The sequence below is a fragment of the Pseudorca crassidens genome, chromosome X (assembly GCF_039906515.1).
Source record: "Pseudorca crassidens isolate mPseCra1 chromosome X, mPseCra1.hap1, whole genome shotgun sequence".
NCBI lineage: Eukaryota > Metazoa > Chordata > Mammalia > Artiodactyla > Delphinidae > Pseudorca > Pseudorca crassidens.
Genome location: NC_090317.1, coordinates 94,842,334 through 94,856,191, shown reverse-complemented (window position 1 = coordinate 94,856,191; position 13,858 = coordinate 94,842,334). Strand labels below are relative to the sequence as shown.

The 13,858-nt window shown below is 41.8% G+C and overlaps 1 protein-coding gene and 1 pseudogene across 1 annotated transcript in view; one reads left to right on the top strand and one right to left on the bottom strand.

The window, feature by feature from the left end:
* MAOB (monoamine oxidase B) overlaps positions 1-13,858 on the bottom strand; it is a 111,344-nt gene that overhangs the window by 66,770 nt on the left and 30,716 nt on the right. The gene's annotated exons all lie outside the window — the stretch shown is intronic.
* Positions 7,822-9,002, top strand: LOC137217425 (non-histone chromosomal protein HMG-14 pseudogene; annotated as a pseudogene).

Genomic DNA, 13,858 nt, shown 5'->3' with positions numbered 1-13,858 from the left:
GCTCCTCATGTTAACAGCCAATGAGAAAAGTCCATGTTAGCTCATACACATGGCTTATCATCACGCTCAAGTTATTCAACTTACAGGTGGCTAGGGTTTCTCAATAGAGATCCAGAGTCCAAGTCTGGGAAACCAACTGCTATTTCTAGAAAGAATAAAAGGGATTTCATTTTTGGTAAAGGTCTCAAATCTTAAAAACTTCTTTGGGGCTTCCCTGGTGGCGCAGTGGTTGAGAGTCCGCCTGCCGATGCAGGGGACACGGGTTCGTGCCCTGGTCCGGGAAGATCCCACATGCCGTGAAGCGGCTGGGCCCGTGGGCCATGGCCGCTGAGCCTGCGCGTCCGGAGCCTGTGCTCCGCAACGGGAGAGGCCCGTGAACCGCAAAAAAACAAAACAAAACAAAAACAAAAAAACTTCTTTGGTCACTATATCAAAATGTCTATCTTTAAAGACTAAATTACATGATTATGTGTCTGACAACATGAAAGAAAACACAAAGCCACACAAAAGAGAAATGTATAAGCCCCAGCAGACACAGGACGAAATGGAGCCACTGACTTCATTCTCAAGGCAAATCTGAAAATCCGGTAAATTGGGGAGTGGGGGGTAGAGTCTGCCTTCAAAACATGTGAAAGGACCTAAGCTTTACTATTAAAACCGAACTTTTAGAAGTTGATGTAAAGTTTCAAAACCAAGGACATAAGATTCAACCCACTTAATTGTCCTAATTCCCCATATGATCCATCACTGAAGAATGAAATGACTCCATTCATTCATTCATTTAATTATTAATGTCGTCAAAAATACTTATTGTATGCCTACTACATTTCCACCACCATGAGTTCAACTTAAAAAAGAAAAAAGTTTTATTGAGGTACATTTACATACAATAAACCTTACCCAATGGGTTCAGTGAGTTTTGATAAAGTATAAAGCTTAGCGTAGAGTTCGAATATGTAGTTTTTGGTATAAGTACATCCTGAATGTAGTTTTTGACCTCACAGATCTTAAAATTCTGCATCTTTAACTTACAGAGTTTTCTCAGACAAGAGAACTCTGGTGCTCTTACCACAATAAACTGAATTTGCTCAGTTCCAAATACCTTACTCGTTTGCTTTATGAGACCAAACAAAATCAAGGAAATGACAAGATGCTGTGCCTTACAGATAAGTGAAACAGTTTCTATCCTGTCTTTTAAAAATAATAGTTCTGGGACTTTTAGATCACACTAGTGTGAAAAAAAATGATTCCCACAAAAATAGCTAATATTCATATAGTGCTCACAACATTTGAGATGCTAGTCTAAGTGTTTTAATGTATATTTTTAATGCTGTGAGAATTCAGTGAATTCTCACAGCAATCCAATAAAAAAAGTACTATTGATATTCCTATTTTATGGCTGGGGAAACTGAAGCACAAAGAGGTGTCCAAAGTCACATAACGAGCCAGCAGCAGAGCCGGACAGTTTCGTTCCAGTGTCCGTTTCTATAACCACTACGAGTATTGCTTTTCACGGGGCCTCAGAGCCATCCTTTTCATAGCCCGCATCTCTCAATTTTTGTTTCAGGGAGAGATTACATTTCAAAAGATATTTTTCACTTTGTTTGGACCAACGTGTTTTTAAAACACATTTGTAGGGACCTCCCTGGTCGTCCAGTGGGTAAGACTCTGCGCTCCCAATGCAGGGGGCCCAGGTTCCATCCCTGATTGGGGAACTAGATACCGCATCCACGCCACAACTAAGAAGTCCGCATGCCACAGCAACGATACTACGTGTCACAACTAAGATCCAGAGCAGCCAAAATAAATACATAAATACATACATATTACATAAGTAGAATATTCTAAAAAAAGCACACACACTTGTATCTTGTGGTTTGATAAGAATCCATGGAACATAAGATATGAGCCTACCGTAAAAGCCACAATGAAAAGCCGAGGCTTCATTCCCCCTCTCTGAGCTGCCCTAAAAGAAGAAACCTTTTTTTTTTTTTTTAAACAGTCTGATGTGGGGCTTCCCTGGTGGCACAGTGGTTGAGAATCCACCTGCCAATGCAGGGGGCATGGGTTCGAGCCCTGGTCCGGGAAGATCCCACATGCCGCGGAGCAACTAAGCCCATGCGCCACAACTACTGAGCCTGCACTCTAGAGCCCGTGAGCCACAACTACTGAGCCCGCGCACCACAACTACTGAGCCTGCGCTCTAGAGCCCATACTCCACAACAAGAGAAGCCACCGCCATGAGAAGCTCGCGCACTGAAACGAAGAGCAGCCCCCTCTCGTCACAACTAGAGAAAGCCTGTGTGCAGCAACGAAGACCCAACGCAGCCAAAAATAAATAAATAAAAAAAAAATAAAGAGGCTAATGTGAAATTCCATTATTTGAGTTAATCCATCTTCCGATCCCTGTCCTTGGGTGCAAGACCGGGACTTCCAGTTGGTGGTGGGGTGATGGTGCCAAAGTCCACAGCCCCATGAGCAATGTGCACAAGCACTGCAGAACCCTAATTTAGAAATACAGGGCTTGGATTTTTAACTCCAGTTTCCTAATTTTACCTTTATAAGGAAAAAACAAAGAGAGAGAGAAAACCTTTCTATTTAGAGTCAAAATTGCAGATGATTCAATGCTGTTTCTCTTATCAAGCATCAGTTCAACCAATGAAATATGAAATAACATGCAGCCATAGTAACAGCTGCTATCGTGGAATTCAGATACACTTGCTGAGCATGTTGAGGCTTAAACAAAAGGGCTCAGAACGAAACACAACATCACTCATATACACTAGCATTTTTTTTTTTTTTTTTTTTTTCTGTACGTGGGCCTCTCACTGTTGTGGCCTCTCCCGTTGCGGAGCACAGGCTCCAGACGTGCAGGTCCAGCCGCTTTGCGGCATGTGGGATCTTCCCGGATCGGGGCACGAACCCGTATCCCCTGCATCGGCAGGCAGACTCTCAACCACTGTGCCACCAGGGAAGCCCCTACGCTAGCATTTTATATTCCACAAAAGGTACTACTGGGTAAGCGCAGTTACCCAATAGTATCTGATGCTAAACAGAAACATTTACTAAAACAAGCCAGGGTCTTATCAAATCATTGAATAGAGTTCTTTATGCTCATGTGCCTTAAAAAGGCATAAATAGAAATTACAAAAATATCTTTAAATAGGGCAATACGAGAATATGTTGTTAGAAATACCTCACAACTTGTCTCACTCATGCTTGTTGGATATCAACTGACAAAAACTGATTTGAAAAATAATTGACGCAAATACCAATGGCTTAAGAAAGTCCCTGCAAGTTTAGGAGGAGGGAATTTTAGGAAACTGAAGAAGAAACTGAGGAGTTGGAGTCTGGCCCGGAGCTGATTAAGATTGTTAAGATGTATAAACAACAAGGTCCTACTGTATAGCACAGAGAACTATACTCAATATCCTATGATAAACCATAATGGAAAAGAATATTAAAAAAAGAATGTATATATATGTATAACGGAATCACTTTGCTGGACAGCAGAAATTAACATAACATTGCAAATCAACAAAACATTCTAAATCAACTATACTTCAATAAAACTTTTTTTATAAATAAAATAAGATTGTTAAGATCTCAAGGGATTCCTTAGTGATGACTGGCAAAAGGACTAATGGTTTGATTAATCAAAGAATAAGCAAACAATGAAGTATCCAGAAGTGCCCCAGCTTACAACAGGGTTGTTTCCCAAGAGTTCATGTTTATGTCAGTCATTTGGAACTCTTTTTTTAAATAAATTTATCTATTTGTTTATTTTTGGCTGAGTTGGGTCTTTGTTGCTGGGTGAGGGCTTTCTCTAGTTGTGGCGAGCGGGGGCCACTCTTCGTTGCAGTGCGCAGGCTTCTCATTGCAGTGGCTTCTCTTGTTGCAGAGCACGGGCTCTGCAGGCGTGCAGGCTTCAGTAGTTATGGCACGTGGGCTCAGCAGTTGTGGCTTGCGGGCTCCAGAGCGCAGGCTCAGTAGTTGTGGCGCACGGGCTTAGTTGCTCCGTGGGATCTTCCCGGACCAGGGCTCGAACCCCTGTCCCCTGCATTGGCAGGGGGATTCTTAACCACTGCGCCACCAGGGAAGCCCCCTTTGGAACTTTTAACACATTTTGCCATAGAACAAAAATATGAGAGATGGTACATTCTCTGGGAAGTCTGGGAATTTTAAAATGCAATACTATTGTGAAAAAAACAAATCATAAAGTAGCAGAATTACATTTGCCCTAAGAACACTAGACAGTGTAATTGGCACAGTTGAAACAGGCAATCATTTCCTGACACAATGCAATAACAGCTAAAAAAAAAAAACCCCACAGTAATAGCAGCCACCATCATAAAGCATTGAGGATTGCTTTGCTGTGTGAAGAAACAGCATTTCATACATAATGCTCATCGGATTTTCACCACAGTGCTGAGAGGTATTATTATCCTCATTTTAAAAAGAAAAAAATGGAGGTTTGGAGACATTCACTGACTTGCGGTAGCTTATACAATTAGTAAATGGCAGGGTCAGGGTTCAGCCCCAAACCTGAACTCTTAGCCACCACCCACGGACCAAAAAGGAAAAATTTTAAATGCAGTAATCTATACACTGATTGATGCAAAGTGTTTTAAAACATTCTGCTCTCCATCTAAATAGAAGAATCTTAAAATATCAGTTTTTCTCTTAAACAGATATTTAATTTTTGCAACTAATTTAGAAACAAGCATATAATGACTTCCTACTTTTAAAAAGCTAATTAAACTTGAGTTTAACATGCAGGATCATTTCACAATGATCATTTGGCAACTTCAGAGGCAGCCCCTATGTGTCCCTGACAGGCCCTTGATAAGATCATCTCATTTGTTACCTCTAAATGGTGCAGGATCCGTAGTATTTTGGCTCAGGGAGTCTCCTTCGGATGGATAAGCAAAGCATGGCGCACCTTACTAATGGTAGACTGAAGCCTAATGCCATGAAATGATCAAAATATTTAATCTCCCTTCCCAGGTAATTCACTTGGAAAATGTTTCATCAAAGTGATGACTATTTCAATTAAATTATTTGGATACTTCAATTTGGATTAGACACTCAAGTTATTTAAAATACCTAAACATCAGTGGTTTGCAGCTTTATTAACATTCTGTGCTTCCAGTTTTGTGCCACGGAAAAGGGCCGAAGAGTAACATACTGTAGGAGACTGAAAAGTACACAGTGCAGGTAACAAAGGGGCCTCTTCTTGCTTTGTCGATATGTCTCATGTCCTTCCTATCAAAACCTGATCTTTAACAGAATTTGTCAGCATTTTCAAATGCGAAGTTAATTGTTTTGAAAACATTATGAAACATCAGTACTTCAATATTACATAAAGACTTTTTCTCAGTTTAAAGTTACCAAAAAAAAGTACCGTGTTAACCGAAACTGAGAAAAAAAATTCACTGTACCTCAAAGCATCTCTACCCTTATAACACTGGTAAACCACATAAGCACTCCCTCAGAAAGGATAAAAGCCAAAAGTATGCAAACAGCCCTCATCACCTCTGTCACTTCTGACAAAGCAAATGGTTTTATGAGAAAATTCTAGAAACAACCAAGTGACCTTCTGATCAAAGAATTGGAATTCTTTGATGTCTCTACAGAGAATGCCTTTTCAGTTATTTAACACAAACATGCACACACAAACAAAAGGGTCTGGGGTAAAAAGAAAAATATCACCAATGTGAGATTAAACTCATTAAAGGAGAGCGGCATTTGTAGGTAGAATTCAGACGTTGATTGTTGAACTCTTCAACACAGAGTAGAGGCAGGTAAAGATATCACTGAAAACAGGAACATTTTATTCCCAATGTTTTACATATAAGAATTTATCCTCCTAACAACTCTATGAAGTGGGCAGATGTAAAAAGAGAAGCACAGAGAGGCCAAGTAATATACCCAAGGTCACACAGCTGGCCAATGGCAGAGCCAGTATTCAAATCCAGACAATCTGACTCCAGATAACAAACATGGCCAGCAGCCTTTACTAAAGGGTGAAACACTGAACGCCTTCCATAGAACATCACGAACCACATAAACATCAGGGTCACTGCTAGCACATTCCATACCTTTGTGTAAATGACAGGAAGGTGTTACAGGGAAGAACAAAATCTGACTGCATGCTGGATCTGTTTCTTTTACTTTAACCTTTGCTTCCCATTGCTTTTGTTCACTAAAAGGATACTGTCTATACATAATGGCCTGCCTCAGGGAACCCTGCCCCTCTCTGTGAATGTTAAACCAAAGTGCCTTTGTTCAAGGAAACATCCTGACCCTGTCCACCTGTGAATGGCTGCAAGAAAGAAGAAATTAACACATTCCCTCCCTGAGGCTGGCCATTCCAGGTGATATTTGCAAATGGCCTTTTAACCTTACTTCCTCACCTCCTCCCCCTCTTTGTTCTATAAGAGAAACTGGCATCCAGACCCCATAAGATGGTTCTTTTGTGACACTAGTCTGCCATCTTCTTGGTTTGCTGGCTTTCTGAATAAAGTCGCTATTCCTTTGCCTCAACATCTTGTCTCCCGATTTATTGGCCAGTTGAGCGGTGAGCAGAGCGAGCTTGGACTCCGTAACAAAGGCACACACTCATGGCAGGTGAATTTCAAAAAGGCATCCTTTCTTCGGGTGAATGCAGCTCACATCGGTGCTTGGCTAGCAGTGTGGGCTGGATTACAACCCCTCTTTCATGGCATCAGCCTGAAGCTTATGCCATGGCCTTGAAACTCAGAAAACTTATTTCCTGAATGATAAGAATTTAATTATCTAGTCTGTGTCCTCGATGCCAGTACACAGTTGGCACTTACATGTTTGTTGAATGTATTCATTTAATACCCTGCAGCAAAGATGACATTTAATTACTTAGTCAAGAAATAAACAAATGGCTGAAATGGTGTCTATATAAACATAATATATTTAATATAGTATAGGAAGCTAAAATATTGACACACGTTGAAACTGATTTCTTCTCGTCACACCGGAAATGGTAAAGGGATACCCTTGACTTCTTCAAAGAAAAAGAGCTGGAAAGAAAGCCAGCTAACCAATTATAATAACCACCTTATATTTGTACAGCACTACAGTTTCCAATATTCACACACATTAAGTTCTTAACAATAAGCCTTTCAGGCTCTCACTGTTATTCCAATTTTTCAGATTAGAAAATGGAGTCTGGGAGAGATTCAAGAGCTTGCTCAGCGTTACACAACTAGCGATGGCAGAGCTCGGTCTAAAATCCGGCTCTGTTTTTGTGAACTGTGTGTTCTTCATTAGTCACATTACTTCCTGTAACATACAAGGGCCAATGTTGTTAAAAAAAATTCTCAAAGCATGCCGAGTTTTAAAAATAGAATATTTCTTTATTAACTTTCTTGGAAAGACTATATTGATAAAAACCACCTGGAGTCTGTCAGTGCCCAAAACCCTGGGACCAAGACATTTACAGGGAGCTCTGAAGACATTTAGAGCGTCGCAGTGCCCTCTAGGATACCGCCATTGAACTACTCATTAAGAGGTGCTTTGGGCCCCGCCCCCTCGCCTGGGTCTGGGGCCCTGCCAGACGGCGGGCGGGTAGGGGCGCCCAGAGCGGGGGCGGGGCTCAGTGGTCGAGTGACGGCCCGCCTCACCTATTCGGGGCCCGGGCCGCGGCGCAGTGGGCACCGTAGCCAATGGGCGGGGGGGGGGGGGGCCCGGCCGACAGGGAGAGGGAGCTCGCTGCGGGGGACAAGGGGGGAGGAGGGGGCGGGCTCCCAATCCGGTTCCATCCGGTTCTCCTACCGCCCCCGCCGCGGGTCGCAGCAGCGACCAAGCAGCCTAGCTTCGCGAAGGCTCTCGGCGCGCCGCGGCCCGCAGGCACCCGGCTCGCGCCCGCCCCGCCGCCACGATGCCCAAGAGGAAGGTCAGCTCCGCCGAGGGGGCGGCGAAGGAGGAGCCCAAGAGGAGATCGGCGAGGTTGTCAGCTAAACCGACTCCTGCAAAAGTGGAAACGAAGCCAAAAAAGGCGGCAGGAAAGGATAAATCTTCCGACAAAAAAGTGCAAACAAAAGGGAAAAAGGGGAGCAAGGGAAAACAGGCTGAAGTGGCTAACCAAGAAACTAAAGAAGACCTGCAGAAAATGGAAAAACTAAAAATGAGGAGAGCCCAGCTTCTGATGAAGCAGGAGAGAAAGAGACCAAGTCTGATTAATATCACACACCTGGTCCTATCAGTGGTCCCTGTTTCCCTTCTTGTACAATCCAGGGGAATATTTTTATCAACTATTTTGTAAACGCAAGCTTTTTAGTAGCTCTAGAAACATTTTTAAAAAGGAAGGAATCCCACCTCATCCCATTTTTTAAGTGTAAATGCTTTTTTTTAAGAGGTGAAATCATTTGCTGGTTGTTTATTTTTTGGTACAACCAGAAAATAGTGGGATATTGAATATGGGAGGCTTTGATTGTCTTGGGTGTCAGCTTAACATTCCACAGATGGAGGGTAGCTTTTCTATCCTATAATACAAAGCACACTAAATGGCAGTTTGGAGTCAGTTGTGCATTTAATGTCTTAAACACTTTAAATTACTTCTCTTCCCACGTTGTTTTTGGTAGAATTGTTTCCTCAAGCAAACCACTGACCCCTTGGTCTTGGCTCTCCTGGGCAGAATTTTGTGCACTCTGTAACATCTTTGGTCGTGGTAGTCCAGTTCTTCTAGTAACTGTTAATGTGCTGTGAACGATTGACAATTTGAGTATGTAGTGTATGTGATATTAAATTGTGAATTAGTGGGACTTAACGATGTAACAGCATATCAATATTTGAAGATATTGGTACTTGATATCCTGTGATGGAAAATCTGCCCCCAAATTTTAAGCTGGAAAGTCACTGGAATAACTATTCAGAAAAGAATCACAACTACATGATTTTTTAGGTTTTTGGTACGTATGTTGAGAATTGTGTACAAAGTGAAATGTCTGTGTACCGATCCTCAAAACAACCAATAAAATCTCAATTATGAAAGAAAAAAAAAAAGAGGTGCTTTGGCCAAACAGTTCCTCCTCAAGTCCAGGCTAACTCCTCTTCCCTGAGAACGCACCGATCACAACTTTCCTGAAAACTGAAACAACACATGATATAAACCAAACATATCAATGTGTATGTACTATCACTTTGATCACTGAGAAGCAAAGTCTAGAATTATGTTATTCACATCTTGTCCCCAGATATGAAAAAGACTCCAAGCCCTCTTGGAAGCCCTTTGCTCTGTTTTCTCTTAGACAGTCAAAATATACAACACAAAAACAAATGGCAATAGCTTCTAAAATAAAGAAGACCTTTGCTGAAGCCTCAGGCCATGTGATAATTTATGCTCTTGAAAAGGAGAAAAAAAAATCAAGCTTTCATGAGTTGCCATAGAAACCTTTCTCCAGATGCGGCTGCTTCTGAGATACTACAATGAGACTGCCTTCCAAGGCCTTTCAAAATACATTTAAAACCATAAAAATTGTTTCATCACGCTTTACATGTAAATTATTGCATTTCCCTAAAATGTCAGCAATCATAATGAGCCTCGTTTCATAGCCAAGCTCTTGTCTTTTTTTTGTCGTGTGAAAGGAGTGGGTTCTCTTTCGTGTATTATAATCATGGTAGACAAAATTTGTTTCTGCTTGACCTCAGTATGGTCTCCCATGAAAAAAGGAGACAAACCCAGGGCTTCCCTGGTGGCGCAGTGGTTGAGAGTCTGCCTGCCGATGCAGGGGACGTGGGTTCGTGCCCCGGTCCGGGAAGATCCCACATGCCGCGGAGCGGCTGGGCCCGTAAGCCATGGCCGATGAGCCTGTGCGTCTGGAGCCTGTGCTCCACAACGGGAGAGGCCACAACAGTGAGAGGCCCGCGTACAGCAAAAAAAAAAAAAAGGAGGCAAACCCAGAAATTACAGCCTTGTCTTTCCCAAATTTGTGTGTTATAGTCTTCATTTTAAAAATTGTTATATAAAACTAATCGTTTAATTCACCTTTTGGAAATTCAATGGAATATATATAAATAAACACACACTCCTTTAAGAATACTGTTTTTTAAGTATCGAAAATAATCATATGATGCCACGATAGTTTCCTTGACTGTGATTTAAGGGTGAAATATCTCTGCCCTCCTATGGATTACCAACATGATTTTTATTTTATTTTTATTTATTTATTTATTTTACCAACATGATTTTTAGAATCACAAACATCTTTAAGGTAGAATATAAAATAGAGATCCATTCCCCCTTTGGCTCACCCACTCCCTAGATCTTAGTCTCTGAAAGAGCTGGGTGTTACAAATGCCCAGAAGAGGGTCACAGGCCTGCTGTAGAATACTTTGAACACTTCTTCATTTCAACATCTCCTTTCACCAAAAATGAGATGATTAATTTGGAATTCTAGAAGAACAGAATAAAATGTGGACATTGCCAAGGAAAAGAAATCTGGATGAGATGTGACAAGTAACTGGAAGAAATGAAGTTACAAAGCAGTCATTTGGGAGCCTAGTTTGGAGCCTGGCCCAGGAGTTTTACTTTGCTGCTGAAACACCCTTGTGAGCCAAAGACCAAGGCAGTCAGCGGTGTGCAAGGACCAGAGTAAAAGGAAAAACATAGCCTCATTCAAGGACAAGGCAGAACATTGTCATTCTGTAGAAAAGCTCTATGCCAAATAGGTCTAATGGGCTTTATGACCTTGAACAAGAGTCCCCACCTTTCTGGGCCTCACTTTCCCCATCTGTAAAATAGTGATTAACCCCCTTTCCATTCTGTGATTAATCTACATGAGACAGGACAACAATTTTAATTAACCTGGAATTTCATTACATAGGTGGTGTCTTCATAACTCCAAAGCATTAGCCCAAAGTCTGCCCTGCGGAGCATGAAATTTGAGTGACATCAATAGGTGTTAATAAAAAACATGTGAATTTTGTTATAATAAAGGCATTGTGATAAAAACAAAAAAAACAAAAAAAACACGTGATTTTTGTGCTTGTTGTACGACAAGAAAATGCAGATGCAAACAAAGCTGGTTAAGGATAGGCGTGCTAAGGTAATTAGAGGCAGGAGGTCCCGATGTCTGTGGCTTCCTTTGAAATGCATCAAAAAAAGAGGGATTGACAGATAAAGAGAGGGATGGATAGATGGATAATACGGAACAAAGCAAATATAGCAAAAATGTTAACTGTACAATCTAGTTGGTAGGTATATGAGTGTATAATTCCTTGAAAATTCTCACAATAAAAAATTCTGGAAAAAAAAAGTTAAATCGGGTGGTCAAAAGGTACAAACTTCCAGTTATAAAATAAATAAGTCATGGGGATGTAATGTACAACATGGTGACCATAGTTAATCAGACTGTATTGTATATCTGAAAGTTGCTAAGAGAGTAGACCTTAAAAATTCTCATCCAAAGAAAAAAAATATTTGTAACTATGTGTGGTGATGTATGTTAACTAGACATATTGTGGTGATCATTTCACAGTATATACAAATATTGAATCTTTATGTTGTACACCTAAAGCTAATATGTCAATTATATATCAATTTTTTTAAATGGCTATAAAATCAAAATTATGAAGATGATTATTTGAAATAATAGGTGGGTTTTCTTAGATTATACATATTTTTAATTGCAAAATACTTAAGGTTTGCCCAACTTAAAGATGAATGGGGCCTCCCTGGTGGCACAGTGGTTAAGAATCTGCCTGCCAATGCAGGGGACACAGGTTCGAGCCCTGGTCCGGGAAGATCCCACATGCCGTGGAGCAACTAAGTCTGTGCACCACAACTACTGAAGCTCGCGCACCTAGAGCCTGTGCTCCACAACAAGAGAAGCCACTGCAATGAGAACCCCGTGCACTGCAACGAAGAGGAGCCCCCGCTCGCCGCAACTAGAAAAAGCCCGTGCAGCAACAAAGACCCAACACAGCCAAAAAAAAAAAAAAGATGAATGAAGCATTGTTTAAGTACAAATGTTTGCTGACATTTTCTGTATCAACAATGGTTGTTAGTAATATGTTACCAAGCTGCCGTAAAATAAAATAAAAATAAACACACACACACAAAGTTAAACTGGTTTCTATCCAGCTGGACGTATTGCATACCTCCATCAGGAGTTACTATATACTATTTACATCATTTCTTAGTCTCTATAACTTATTGGGGGACAGGAGATGGAAGTGATTTTCTCAAGGGCAGAAATGTCTCCTTACATATTTTGGGGAATACTACCTAAAGCAACTGGTCCATTTGGTCAATTTGTAGCCATTGTGGCTACAACTGGTGGTGGGTTGGTCACAGAATCCCCTCTCAAAAAAAAACCCTCCTCTCTTCCTCCCTACAAATCAAACATTCTCAACCACACTACTGTCCTTAAGCGCAAGTTATCAAGGAGTTGATATCCAAGCCTAACGTGCTTCTAGAAAAGAACGAAGCCTAACAGGCAAGGCACCACAGGGGTGGGAAGAGGGTGACTGTAATATACATATTTGGAAAGGGAGCTTCCTGGGAAGGCTGGAAGTGTACTTAGTTCCACCAAGTGAAAAATGGTGAAACAACAGTGTAAGAAACTAGAAGTTTCCCTCTTTCTTCTTCTTTCAAGATATGCAGTGCTGCAGGAAGGCCCATGGGCTACCAGTTTAGAACCTCTGCTCTAAGCTATCTGGACCTCATCTCATTAACAGGGATACGGCTTCAGCAGAGGTCACCATTTTCTTGGGTTCTTACTGATTCGTCAGCTCCTTGCATGGCTTCAAAGATGGCAGCTCTTCCTGTTCCAAAGCAGGGCTCTTCATCAAACCAGTAAGGAAATTCCTAGTTTTCATTATATTTACAATGTAGGGATAACTGACAAACCTGAAACTAATGAATGATCATATCCTATCCATTTTCCCAGGTTTTTTTCTGACTCGTAACTTGGGCCCAGTCATTTGCCCGGGAGTCTGTGTCTGAAACCTGGAATTTATCCTTGAGTTTTCCTGATCCCTTGTCCCATCTTACCCTTAATGCCCTAAAGATCCAGCGTGACTTCACCTCTGCCAACTTTTCTAGCTTTATCCTTCTGCTCCCCACCCTGTACCTTATACTCTAGCAATATTGAATCCCCTCCCCCTGTGGTTCTTTCCATATCCCACACTGTTTAGTGTTTCCAGGCCTTTGTTCTCCTGGGAAAATTTCACTTAATACCATCTCATCCCCCCAAATATAGCTCAGGCTCTAGACAATTTGCCCTACCCAACTGTCTCCCCCAAGGTGTGTTATGAGCCCTGAGTCACAGTTACCATAGCAATGAATAATTTACCCCTTATTAGAGCACCTACAGTAAGAATGAGGAGACCAGGGCTTCCCTGGTGGCGCAGTGGTTGAGAGTCCGCCTGCCAATGCAGGGGACACGGGTTCGTGCCCCGGTCTGGGAAGATCCCGCATGCCGCAGAGCGGCTGGGCCCGTGAGCCATGGCCGCTGAGCCTGCGCGTCCGGAGCCTGTGCTTCGCAACGGGAGAGGCCACAGCAGTGAGAGGCCCGCGTACCGCAAAAAAAAAAAAAAAAAAAAAGAAATGAGGAGAACGTGGTGGGCCAGGAGAAGGTAGGCTGAGGCAGAATTTGCATCTAAATCCCCAAGAATATTTTGGGAGCTCTATAATTTTAAACTTTTCACTCAAATTATTTTTGGAAAGAGGCTTTTCCTGTTATTTCATACCAACTGTTTGGAGACAGGTTGAAAGCTCTCCATGTCTGGCCAAAAGCCACCTTGTGGTTTGATAAAAGGCTTCCGGAAAGCCAAAACAAGCTGTCGATGTTTGTGCAGACAGGGCCTCAAATGGAACTCA